General features: G+C 47.4%; 1 pseudogene; it reads left to right on the top strand.

The window, feature by feature from the left end:
* Nucleotides 1–12,500, top strand: part of LOC127922497 (vacuolar protein sorting-associated protein 8 homolog) — a 58,878-nt pseudogene that overhangs the window by 39,211 nt on the left and 7,167 nt on the right.

Here is a 12,500-nt window from a genome sequence, read left to right on the forward strand (position 1 = left end):
GAAAACCCTTTTGCAATTATGTTAGCACAGCTGAAATCAGTTGTGCAGATTTAAAGAAGGAATAAAACTGGCCTTTAGACTAGTTGAGTATCTGGAGCATCAGCATTTGTGGGTTTGATTACAGGCTCAAAATGGCCACAAACAAAGAACTTTCTTCTGAAACTCGTCAGTCTATTCTTGTTCTGAGAAATGAAGGCTATTCCATGCGAGAAATTGGCAAGAAACTGAAGATCTCGTACAACGCTGTGCACTACTCCCTTCACAGAACAGCGCAAACTGTCTCTAACCAGAGTAGGAGGAGGAGTGGGAGGCCCCGGTGCACAACTGAGCAAGAGGACAAGTACATTTGTGTCTAGTTGTAAAAACAGACACCTCACAAGTCCTCAACTGGCATCTTCATTAAACAATACCCGCAAAACACCAGTCTCAACGTCAACAGTGAAGAGATGACTCCGGGATGCTGGCCTTCTAGGCAGAGTTTCAAAGAAAAAGCCATATCTCAGACTGGCCAATAAACAGGAAAGGTTAAGATGGGCCAAAGAACACAGACACTGGACAGAGGAACTCTGCCTAGAAGGCCAGCATCCCAGAGTTGCCTCTTCACTGTTAATGTTGAGAGTGAGTAATATATATATATATATTTTTTAACTCTGTTTATTATGTTTTACACACACATATACACACACACACACACACACACACACACACACACACACACACACACACACACACACACACACACACACACACACACACACACACACACACACACACACACACACACACACACACATAGACAAGACAAAGCAATATAAATAATATACTCAACTAGAAAAAAAAAAAAAAAAAAAAATAGCTTTAAAGATTCCATACTTTAGACAAGTTAAACACACCAGGCAGAAGGCTACAGAGGTTAAAGGGCAATCTATAGTACAGGGACAGAGCAAACACCTCACCATTGTTCCTGTAAACAGTGAAGGGATAAGGGTGGAGAAATGCCACCACTCACAGAGAGTCATGGTTACAGACCGACCAGCCACTGGACAGGTTTTCTTTTACAATGCTTTAAAATAAAAAAATAAAAATGATTATTCATGTAGGCGTGAACAAAGTGTAAAAATAACTGGGAAAAACAAGCTCACACTTCATTCTCTGCCCGAGCAAGATGAACAAGGCATCTGCGGATCACAATCAATAAGCACATGGACCTTAATGCCCCACCCAGCAAAGACACAGAGAGGCTCCTCCAACCCTTAAGTCACAGACTTATTTTAGTATTAATTGTAATGCCATCAGAGGATGGACTGTTTAAAGTAAGACCGGAATGGAGCCCAAGCATCATTAAACAGTTTGGGGTGTTTTTTCTAGTTTCAGAGAGCACAACACATCCCTCACCCAATATTTATAAGATGGGGGAGCTGCCATCTTCCAGTTCTGTAGTATTAGCCGTCTAGCTAAAAGAGTTGTATAAGCAACAGTGACCGACTGGATTCTTGATAGGGGGGTACCTGACGAGATAGGGGGGTACCCATGGGCAGTACTCCAAAAAGGGCTGTAAGGGGAGACGGATCTATAACAGTGTCATATATATCAGAGAAACATTTAAATATTAATTCCCAGAAACCTGACAGTTTATGACAGCCCCAAAACATATGCAACAGTGTGGCTGGTTCCACTTTACATCTGACACCGGTAGGATCAAAATCAGAGAATATTCTTCCAAGTTTGGCCCCCGACCAGTGGATACGGTGAACCACCTTTGAATTGAACGAGGCTGTGTCTAGTGCTAAAAGAGGACGAGTGCACCCTGTGCAGCACAGATTCCCAGGTGTCTTCCCCAAGTTCCTCCCACAAATCCTTTTCCCATCGAGTCTTTAAAGGCACCAAAGAAGGGTTCTGTAAGTCATGAATGATTGCATATACATCTGAAATTGCGAGAGAGGCCCGAGGAAGCTTGTTCAGCTCCAAGATGCTCTCTATAGCTGTATTCGCAGGCCTATTGGGAAATCCAGGTGTGTTAGCCCTGACAAAGTTTCTAGTCTGGAGAGGCCTAGCGAGGAGAGGCCTAGCGAGGAGAGGCCTAGTGAGGAGAGGCCTAGCGAGGAGAGGCCTAGTGAGGAGAGGCCTAGTGAGGAGAGGCCTAGCGAGGAGAGGCCTAGCGAGGAGAGGCCTAGGCGAGGAGAGGCCTAGTGAGGAGAGGCCTAGCGAGGAGAGGCCTAGCGAGGAGAGGCCTAGCGAGGAGAGGCCTAGCGAGGAGAGGCCTAGCGAGGAGAGGCCTGAGGAGAGGCAGTGAGGAGAGGCCTAGTGAGGAGAGGCCTAGTGAGTGCTAAATGCCAAAAGCCCCATTCAAAGATGGAGGAAATAAAATGTTCTGATTGGGCCTGATAGAGAAAAGCCTCGGAGGTTAAAGGCTAAACGGAACTGATTCCAAATTTTAAGAGACTGCTTTACAATTGGGTTGACACACCTTTTGCCTAGGGACACTGGAGAGACGAGCACAGCACAGAGGAAAGTGCTGCAGGTTTACACGATTCAGACTCCATCTGGACCCAGAGTGGTCTAGGGCCAGTAGGATCAGTCTGCAGACAGTACAGAACGGCTCTGAAATGTGCAGCCCAGTAGTTTGTCTGAAAATTTGGTAGAGCTAAACCCCCCAATGACCTAGGCTTCTGTAAATGTTTTCTACCAATCCGTGGTACCTTGCCATCCCAAATAAAATGCATGAATGTTTGATCCAGTGAAATAAAAAATGATTTTGGAATAAAAATGGGTAAACATTGAAATAAATATAAAAATTTGGGCAACACATTCATTTTAATGACATTAATCCTTCCGATAAGAGAAAGGGGTAGCGAATTCCAAAAAGTAAAAGATAACAGTAAACATTACACTCACAAAAGGAATAGAGACTTTTCAAATGTCATTATGTGTGTATATACACAGTGTTGTAACGATGTGCAAATAGTTAAAAGTACAAAGGGAGAAATAAATAAACATAAATATGGGTTGTATTTACAATGGTGTTTGTTCTTCACTGGTTGACCTTTTCTTGTGGCAACAGGTCACAAATCTTGCTGCTGTGATGTCACACTGTGGTATTTCACCCAATAGATATGGGAGCTTATCAAAATTGAATTTGTTTTGAAAATCTTTGTGGGTCTGTAATCTGAGGGAAATATGTGTCTCTAATATGGTCATACATTTGGCAGGAGGTTTGGAAGTGCAGCTCAATTTCCACCTCATTTTGTGGGCAGTGAGCACATAGCCTGTCTTCTCTTAAGAGCCAGGTCTGCCTGCGGCGGCCTTTCTCAATAGCAGGGCTATGCTCACTGAGTTTGTACATAGTTAAAGATTTCCTTAATTTTGGGTCAGTCACAGTGATCATGTATTCTGCTCTGTTTTTTTGTTAATTCTTTCCAATGTGTTTGGGAATCGCTTCCTTTTAAGTGGTTGTAGAATTGAATGGCTCTTTTCTGCATTTTGATAATTAATTGGTATCGGCCTTATTCTGCTCTGCATTATTTGGTGTTTTACGTTGTACACAGAGGATATTGTTGCATAATTCAGACTCAATTAGTTTTTTGTGAGTTGTTGGTTGGTGAGCGGACCCCAGACCTCTCAACCATGAAGGGCGATGGGTTCTATAACTGAAGATCCTGATATGTCACATGTTCTGTTCCTTCTGATGACCTAGAAGACCCTTCTGGCCTGGTCTCTCAGATGGTTCACAGCTTTGTGGAAGTGACCTGTGGTCCTGATGTTTAGGTCAAGGTATGTATAGTTTCCTGTGTGCTCTAGGGAAACAGTGTCTAGATGGAACTTGTATTTGTGGTCCTGGTGACTGGACCTTTTTTGGAACACCATTGTTTTTGTCTTACTGAGATTTACTGTCAGGGCCCAGCTCTGTCAGGGCCCAGGTCTGTCAGGGCCCAGGTCTGTCAGGGCCCAGTTCTGTCAGGGCCCAGGTCTGTCAGGGCCCAGGTCTGTCAGGGCCCAGTTCTGTCAGGGCCCAGTTCTGTCAGGGCCCAGTTCTGTCAGGGCCCAGGTCTGTCAGGGCCCAGGTCTGTCGGGGCCCAGGTCTGTCAGGGCCCAGGTCTGTCGGGGCCCAGGTCTGTCAGGGCCCAGGTCTGTCAGGGCCCAGGCCTGTCGGGGCCCAGGTCTGACAGAATATGTGCATAAGATCTCAGGGGCCCAGGGGTCAGGGCCCTTCTGTAGGCCCTCCTTGATTGGTGACAGAAGCAGGGCCCAGATCATCAATAGCCCATTTGACTTCAGATTCTAGTAAGGTGAGGCCGGGTGCTGCAGACAGTTCTAGTTCCCTCGTCAATTTGTTGATATATATGTTGAAGAGGGTGGGGCTTAAGCTGCATCCCTGTCTCACCCCACAGCCCTGTGGAAAGAAATGTGTGTTTAAAAACAAAAAAAATTTAACCGCACACTTGTTGTATGTTTTACCCCCAACACCATTTTCCATCAATTTGTATAGCAGACTCTCATGCCAAATTGAGCCAAAAGCTTTCTTGAAATCAGCAAAGCATGAGAAGACTTTGTCTTTGTTTTGGTTTGTTTGTTTGTCAATTAGGGTGTGCAGGGTGAATACGTGGTCTGTCGTACGGTAATTATGTAACAAGCCAATTTGACATTTACTCAGTACATTGTTTTCATTGAGGAAATGTACAAGTCTGCTGTTAATGATAATGTAGAGGATTTTCCCAAGGTTGCTGTTTGAAGCATATTCCACGGTAGTTATTGGGGTCAAATTTCTCTCCACTTCTGTGGATTGGGGTGATCAGTCCTTGGTTCCAAATATTGGAGAAGATGCCAGAGCTAAGGATGATGTTAAAGAGTATAAGTATAGCCAATTGTAATTTTGGGTCTGTATATTTTATCATTTCATTTAGGATACCATCAACCCCACAGGCGTTTTTGGGTTGGAGGGTTTGTATTTTGTCCTGTAGATCATTAAATGTAATTAGAGAATCCAGTGGGTTCCTGTAGTCTTTAATAGTTTATTCTAAGATTTGTATTTGATCATGTATATGTTATTGCTGTTTGATCTTTGTCATAGAGCCAAAAAGATTGGTTTATCCATACATCTCCGAAGATAACTCTTTGGTTTTTTCCAGACATCTCTTTGTGTTTTGGATAGATAACTCTTTGTGTTTTGGATAGATAACTCTTTGTGTTTTTGATAACTCTTTGTTTTGGATAGATAACTCTTTGTGTTTTGGATAGATAACTCTTTGTGTTTTGGATAGATAACTCTTTGTGTTTTGGATAGATAACTCTTTGTGTTTTGGATAGATAACTCTTTGTGTTTTGGATAGATAACTCTTTGTGTTGTTTGTTTGTTTTGAGTTTTCCCAGAAGTGGTTAGAGTCTATGGATTCTTAAATTACATTGAGCTGATTTCTGACATGCTGTTCCTTCTTTTTCCGTAGTGTATTTCTGTATTGTTTTAGTGATTCACCATAGTGAAGGCGTAGGCTCAGGTTTTCTGGGTCTCTATGTTTTTGTTTGGACAGGTTTCTCCATTTCTTCCTTAGGTTTTTTGCATTCTTCATCAAACCATTTGTCATTGTTGTTAATTTTCTTTGGTTGTCTGCTTGACATTGATAGATTTGATGGGGAAGCTGAGAGGTCAAATATACTGTTTAGGTTTTCGACTGCCATGTTTACACCTTCACTATTACAATGGAACGTTTTACCCAGGAAATTGTCTAGGAGGGATTGAATTTGTTGTTGCCTAATTGTTTTTTGGTAGATTTCCAAACTACTTTCCTTCCATCTATCAGCATTTCTTAATGTTATTCAGTTCATTTGGCTTTGATGCCTCATGATTGGGTTTTGCTCTGTTCAAGTAGACTGATTTTGTTGTGGTCTGATAGTTGTCAGTGGGCTGACTGTTAACTGTGGTCTGATAGAGTTGTCAGTGGGCTGACTGTTAACTGTGGATCTGATAGGTTGTCAGTGGGCTGACTGCTAACTGTGATCTGATAGGGTTGTCAGTGGGCTGACTGTTAACTGTGGTCTGATAGAGGTGTCAGTGGGCTGACTGTTAACTGTGATCTGATAAGGGTGTCAGTGGGCTGACTGTTAACTGTGATCTGATAGGGGTGTCAGTGGGCTGACTGTTAACTGTGATCTGATAGGGGTGTCAGTGGGCTGACTGTTAACTGTGGTCTGATAGGGGTGTCAGTGGGCTGACTGTTAACTGTGGTCTGATAGGGGTGTCAGTGGGCTGACTGTTAACTGTGGTCTGATAGAGTTGTCAGTGGGCTGACTGCTAACTGTGATCTGATAGGGGTGTCAGTGGGCTGACTGTTAACTGTGGTCTGATAGGGGTGTCAGTGGGCTGACTGTTAACTGTGGTCTGATAGGGGTGTCAGTGGGCTGACTGTTAACTGTGGTCTGATAGGGGTGTCAGTGGGCTGACTGTTAACTGTGATCTGATAGGGGTGTCAGTGGGCTGACTGTTAACTGTGGTCTGATAGGGGTGTCAGTGGGCTGACTGTTAACTGTGATCTGATAGGGTTGTCAGTGGGCTGACTGTTAACTGTGGTCTGATAGAGGTGTCAGTGGGCTGACTGTTAACTGTGATCTGATAGGGGTGTCAGTGGGCTGACTGTTAACTGTGGTCTGATAGAGTTGTCAGTGGGCTGACTGTTAACTGTGATCTGATAGGGTTGTCAGTGGGCTGACTGTTAACTGTGATCTGATAGGGGTGTCAGTGGGCTGACTGTTAACTGTGGTCTGATAGAGGTGTCAGTGGGCTGACTGCTAACTGTGATCTGATAGGGGTGTCAGTGGGCTGACTGTTAACTGTGGTCTGATAGGGGTGTCAGTGGGCTGACTGTTAACTGTGGTCTGATAGGGGTGTCAGTGGGCTGACTGTTAACTGTGGTCTGATAGGGGTGTCAGTGGGCTGACTGTTAACTGTGGTCTGATAGGGTTGTCAGTGGGCTGACTGTTAACTGTGGTCTGATAGGGGTGTCAGTGGGCTGACTGTTAACTGTGGTCTGATAGAGGTGTCAGTGGGCTGACTGTTAACTGTGGTCTGATAGGGGTGTCAGTGGGCTGACTGTTAACTGTGATCTGATAGAGGTGTCAGTGGGCTGACTGTTAACTGTGGTCTGATAGGGTTGTCAGTGGGCTGACTGTTAACTGTGGTCTGATAGAGTTGTCAGTGGGCTGACTGCTAACTGTGATCTGATAGGGGTGTCAGTGGGCTGACTGTTAACTGTGGTCTGATAGGGGTGTCAGTGGGCTGACTGTTAACTGTGATCTGATAGGGTGTCAGTGGGCTGACTGTTAACTGTGATCTGATAGAGGTGTCAGTGGGCTGACTGTTAACTGTGGTCTGATAGAGTTGTCAGTGGGCTGACTGCTAACTGTGATCTGATAGGGGTGTCAGTGGGCTGACTGTTAACTGTGAATGCTCTGAGAGACTCTGGGTTGAGGTCAGTGGGCTGACTGTGAACTGGCTCTGAGAGACTCTGGGTTGAGGTCAGTGGGCTGACTGTTAACTGTGGTCTGATAGAGGAGTCAGTGGGCTGACTGTGAAGGCTCTGAGAGACTCTGGGTTGAGGTCAGGGATGACAGTAGTCTACAGTACTACTGACAAGAGATGAGCTGTCAGATGTTCCTGACTGTAAGTCTCTGAAGCCTCCCCTTGACTCTGAACAGAACCAGCGGGCTGACAACTGTGATCTGCAGGTCAGTTGTGACTGTGGTCTGTTCTCTGGTTGTTTTGTCTTAGATCTGATAGGGGTATCTCCACTCTGTCAATTTCAATTCAAAGCTTTATTGACATGTTAACATTGCTGAAAGCAAGTAAAATAGATCATAAACAAAAGTGAAATAAACAATCAGAAATTAACACGCTATCTACATCTCTCTCACTATATCCCCTGCTCTCTCTCTCTCCTGCTATCTCTACCTCTCTCTCTCCTGCTGATCTCTAGTGGGCTGACTGTTAACTGTGATCTCCTGCTATCTCTAGTCTCTCTCTCCTGCTATCTCTACCTCTCTCTCCTGCTATCTCTAGTGGGCTGACTGTTAACTCTCTCTGACATCTCTGTCTCTCCTGCTATCTCTGATCTCTCTCCTGGGCTATCTCTGTGGTCTGATAGGGGTGTCAGTGGGCTGATCTCTACCTCTCTCAGTCTCTGACTGCTATCTCTGACCTCTCTCTCTGGGCTGATCTCTACCTCTCTCTCTCTGTCTAGGGGTCTGTCTCTCTCTGACTGTTATCTCTCTCTCTCTCTCTCTCCTGACTATCTCTCTCTACCTCTCAGTGGGCTGACTGCTCTCTCTGGTCTCAGGGGTTGTCAGTGGGCTGACTCTCTCTCTACCTCTCTCTCCTGCTATCTCTGTCTCATCTCTGTCTCTCTCCTGCTATCTCTCTCTCATTCTCTCTCCTGCTATCTCTCTCTCTCATTCTCTCTCCTGCTATCTCTCTCTCTCTCTCTCTCTTCTCTCTCCTGCTATCTATCTCTCTCATTCTCTCTCTCTATCTATCTCTCTCTCTCTCTCTCTCCTGCTATCTATCTCTCTCATTCTCTCTCTCATTCTCTCTCCTGCTATCTCTCTCTCTCTCTCCTGCTATCTCTCTCTCCTCTCTCTCTCCTGCTATCTCTACTCCTCTCTCTCCTGCTATCTCTACCTCTCTCTCTCCTGCTATCTCTACCTCTCTCTCTCTCCTGCTATCTCTGCCTCTCTCTCTCTGCTATCTCTCTCTCTCTCTCCTGCTATCTCTATCCTCTCTCTCTCCTGCTATCTCTCTCTCTCTCTCTCCTGCTATCTCTCTCTCTCTCTCTCTCCTGCTATCTCTCTCTCTCTCTCTCCTGCTATCTCTATCTCTCTCTCTCTCCTGCTATCTCTCTCTCTCTCTCTCTCCTGCTATCTCTACTCTCTCTCTCTCCTGCTATCTCTACCTCTCTCTCTCCTGCTATCTCTCTCTCTCTCTCCTGCTATCTCTCTCTCTCTCTCTCTCCTGCTATCTCTCTCTACCTCTCTCTCCTGCTATCTCTCTCTCTCTCTCTCTCCTGCTATCTCTCTCTCCTCTCTCTCCTGCTATCTCTCTCTCATTCTCTCTCCTGCTATCTCTCTCTCTCTCTCTCATTCTCTCTCCTGCTATCTCTCTCTCTCATTCTCTCTCTCTCTATCTCTCTCTCATTCTCTCTCCTGCTATCTATCTCTCTCATTCTCTCTCTCATTCTCTCTCCTGCTATCTCTCTCTCTCTCTCTCTGCTATCTCTCTCTCTCTCTCTCTCTCTCTCATCTCTCTCTCCTGCTATCTCTCTCTCTCTCTCTCCTGCTATCTCTCTCTCTCTCTCCTGCTATCTCTCTCTCTCTCTCTCTCCTGCTATCTCTCTCTCATTCTCTCTCCTGCTATCTCTCTCTCTCCTCTCTCTCTCTCTCTCTCTCTCTCCTGCTCTCTCTCCTGCTATCTCTCTCTCTCTCTCTCTCTATCTCTCTCTCTCTCTCTCTCTGCTATCTCTCTCTCTCTCTCTCTCTCCTCTCTCTCCTGCTATCTCTCTATCTCTCTCTCTCCTGCTATCTCTCTCTCTCTCTCTCTCTCTCTCTCTCTCTCTCTCTCTCTCTAGGATGATCACCTAGTGTTCCAGTTCCTGAGGTGTCTTTTGGACCAGAGGTAAGATCCTTGGTTACTGTGTTGGAGCACGGAAGAATGGAACAGAGTTTTCTCTGTGGTGTGGGTGGGTGGTTGGATTCGGGTGGGCGGAAGACATCAATATCCTAGTTGTTGTGCTCTCTGGTCTGTTTAATAAACACAACATTATTATATTATTAGAGACACACAACCGTCTGTTTCCCAGTGCTACCTCCAGGGAAGGCCCTCATCCCCAGGCTCTCCTAAGACTGAGCCCCGACCTGCATGAGCTCCACATCGGCCTGCTGTGCCGATTCACTCCCCGGCAGCTCACTGACTTCCTCAAGGCCTCTCAGGACTACAGACTAGAGGAGGCCGTCCAGGTAACATCCCTACACTATAGTATAGCAGTGTGTCTGTACCTCTCAGGACTACAGACTAGAGGAGGCCGTCCAGGTAACATCCCTACACTATAGTATAGCAGTGTGTCTGTACCTCTCAGGACTACAGACTAGAGGAGGCCGTCCAGGTAACATCCCTACACTATAGTATAGCAGTGTGTCTGTACCTCTCAGGACTACAGACTAGAGGAGGCCGTCCAGGTAACATCCCTACACTATAGTATAGCAGTGTGTCTGTACCTCTCAGGACTACAGACTAGAGGAGGCCGTCCAGGTAACATCCCTACACTATAGTATAGCAGTGTGTCTGTACCTCTCAGGACTACAGACTAGAGGAGGCCGTCCAGGTAACATCCCTACACTATAGTATAGCAGTGTGTCTGTACCTCTCAGGACTACAGACTAGAGGAGGCCGTCCAGGTAACATCCCTACACTATAGTATAGCAGTGTGTCTGTGTGTCTGTATCTACCTGTGTGTGTATCTACTTTAGACTCTGTTGTCTCACTTTTAACCCTGATTGTTCTGGGGTCAAATCAATACCATTTCATAGAGTGAATATTTAACCCCAGACAGACTAGTGAGTAAACCCAGGGAATTACACTCCCCCTGACCCAAACATACAGGGGGTGTCTCTCAATGCCTTGTGTTGCTCTCCCTCCATCTCTCCTTTCCTTCTCTTCCTCTCTCTCCCTCATCTCTCCTTTCCCCCTCTCTCTCTCCCCTCTCTCCCTCCATCTCTCCTTTCCCTCTCTCCCTCCATCTCTCTCTCTCCCCCTCTCTCCCTCCATCTCTCCCCCTCTCTCCCTCCATCTCTCCTTTCCCTCTCTTCCTCTCTCTCCCTCCATCTCTCCTTTCCCCCTCTCTCCCCTCTCTCTCTCTCCATCTCTCCTTTTTCCCCCTCTCTCTCCCTCCTCTCTCCCTCCATCTCTCCTTTCCCTCTCTCCCTCCATCTCTCCTTTCCCTCTCTCCCTCCATCTCTCCTTTCCCCTCTCTCTCCCCCTCTCTCCTCCATCTCTCCTTTCCCTCTCTCCCTCCATCTCTCCTTTCCCTCTCTCCCTCCATCTCTCCTTTCCCCCTCTCTCTCCCCTCTCTCCCTCCATCTCTCCTTTCCCTCTCTCCCTCCATCTCTCCTTTCCCTCTCTCCCTCCATCTCTCCTTTCCCTCTCTCCCTCCATCTCTCCTTTCCCTCTCTCTCTCCCTCTCTCCCTCCATCTCCTTTTGCTCTCGCTCTCCTCATCTCTCTTTCCCCCTCTCTCTCCCCCTCTCTCCCTCCATCTCTCCTTTTCCCCCCTCTCTCCCCCTCTCTCCCTCATCTCTCCTTTCCCATCTCTCTCCCTCTCTCTCCCTCCATCTCTCCTTTCCCTCTCTCTCCCCCTCTCTCCCTCCATCTCTCCTTTCCCTCTCTCTCCTTTTCCCTACCCTCTCTCCCTCCATCTCTCCTTTCCTCTCTCTCCCCCCTCTCTCCTCCATCTCTCCTTTCCCTCTCTCTCCCCCTCTCTCCTTTCCCCCATCTCTCTCCCCCCTCTCATCCCTCCATCTCTCCTTTCCCTCTCTCTCCCCCCCCTCTCTCTCCCCCTCTCTCCCTCCATCTCTCCTTTCCCTCTCTCCCCCTCTCTCCTTTCCTCCTCTTCCCCCTCTCTCCCTCCATCTCTCCTTTCCCCTCTCTCTCTCCATCTCTCCTTTCCTCTCTCTCTCTCCCCCTCCTCCATCTCCCTCCCTCTCTCCTCTTTCCCTCTCTCTCCCTCCATCTCTCCTTTCCCTCTCTCCCCTCCATCTCTCCTTTTCCTCTCTCCCTCCATCTCTCCTTTCCCTCTCTCTCTCCCCCTCTCTCCCTCCATCTCTCCTTTCCTCTCTCCCCCTCTCCTTTCCTCTCTCTCCCCCTCTCTCCCTCCATCTCCTTTCCCCTCTCTCCCCCTCTCTCTCCTTTCCCTCTCTCTCCCCCTCTCTCCCTCCATCTCTCCTTTCCCTCTCTCTCCTCCCCCTCCTTTCTCCTTCTCTCCCTTCTCCCTCCATCTCTCCTTTCCCTCTCTCCTCCATCTCTCCTTTCCCTCTCTCTCCCCCCTCTCTCCTCCATCTCTCCTTTCCCTCTCTCCCTCCATCTCTCCTTTCCCTCTCTCTCCCTCCATCTCTCCTTTCCCCTCTCCTCCATCCTCCTTTCCCCTCTCTCTCCCATCTCTCCTTCCCTCTCTCCCCATCTCTCCTCCCCTCTCCCTCCATCTCTCCTTTCCCCTCTCTCCCCTCCATCTCCTTTCCATCTCTCTCTCCCCCTCTCTCCATCTCTCCTTTCCCTCTCTCCCTCCATCTCTCCTTTCTCTCTCTCCCTCCATCTCTCCTTTCCCTCTCTCTTCCTCTCTCTCCATCTCTCCTTTCTCTCTCCCTCCATCTCTCCTTTCCCCTCTCTCCCTCTCTCCATCTCTCTCCCCCCTCCATCTCTCTCTCTCTCTCCTCCCCTCTCTCTCCCTCCATCTCTCCTTTCCCTCTCCC

Source organism: Oncorhynchus keta, unplaced genomic scaffold (genome assembly GCF_023373465.1).
Source record: "Oncorhynchus keta strain PuntledgeMale-10-30-2019 unplaced genomic scaffold, Oket_V2 Un_contig_2589_pilon_pilon, whole genome shotgun sequence".
Taxonomy (NCBI): domain Eukaryota; kingdom Metazoa; phylum Chordata; class Actinopteri; order Salmoniformes; family Salmonidae; genus Oncorhynchus; species Oncorhynchus keta.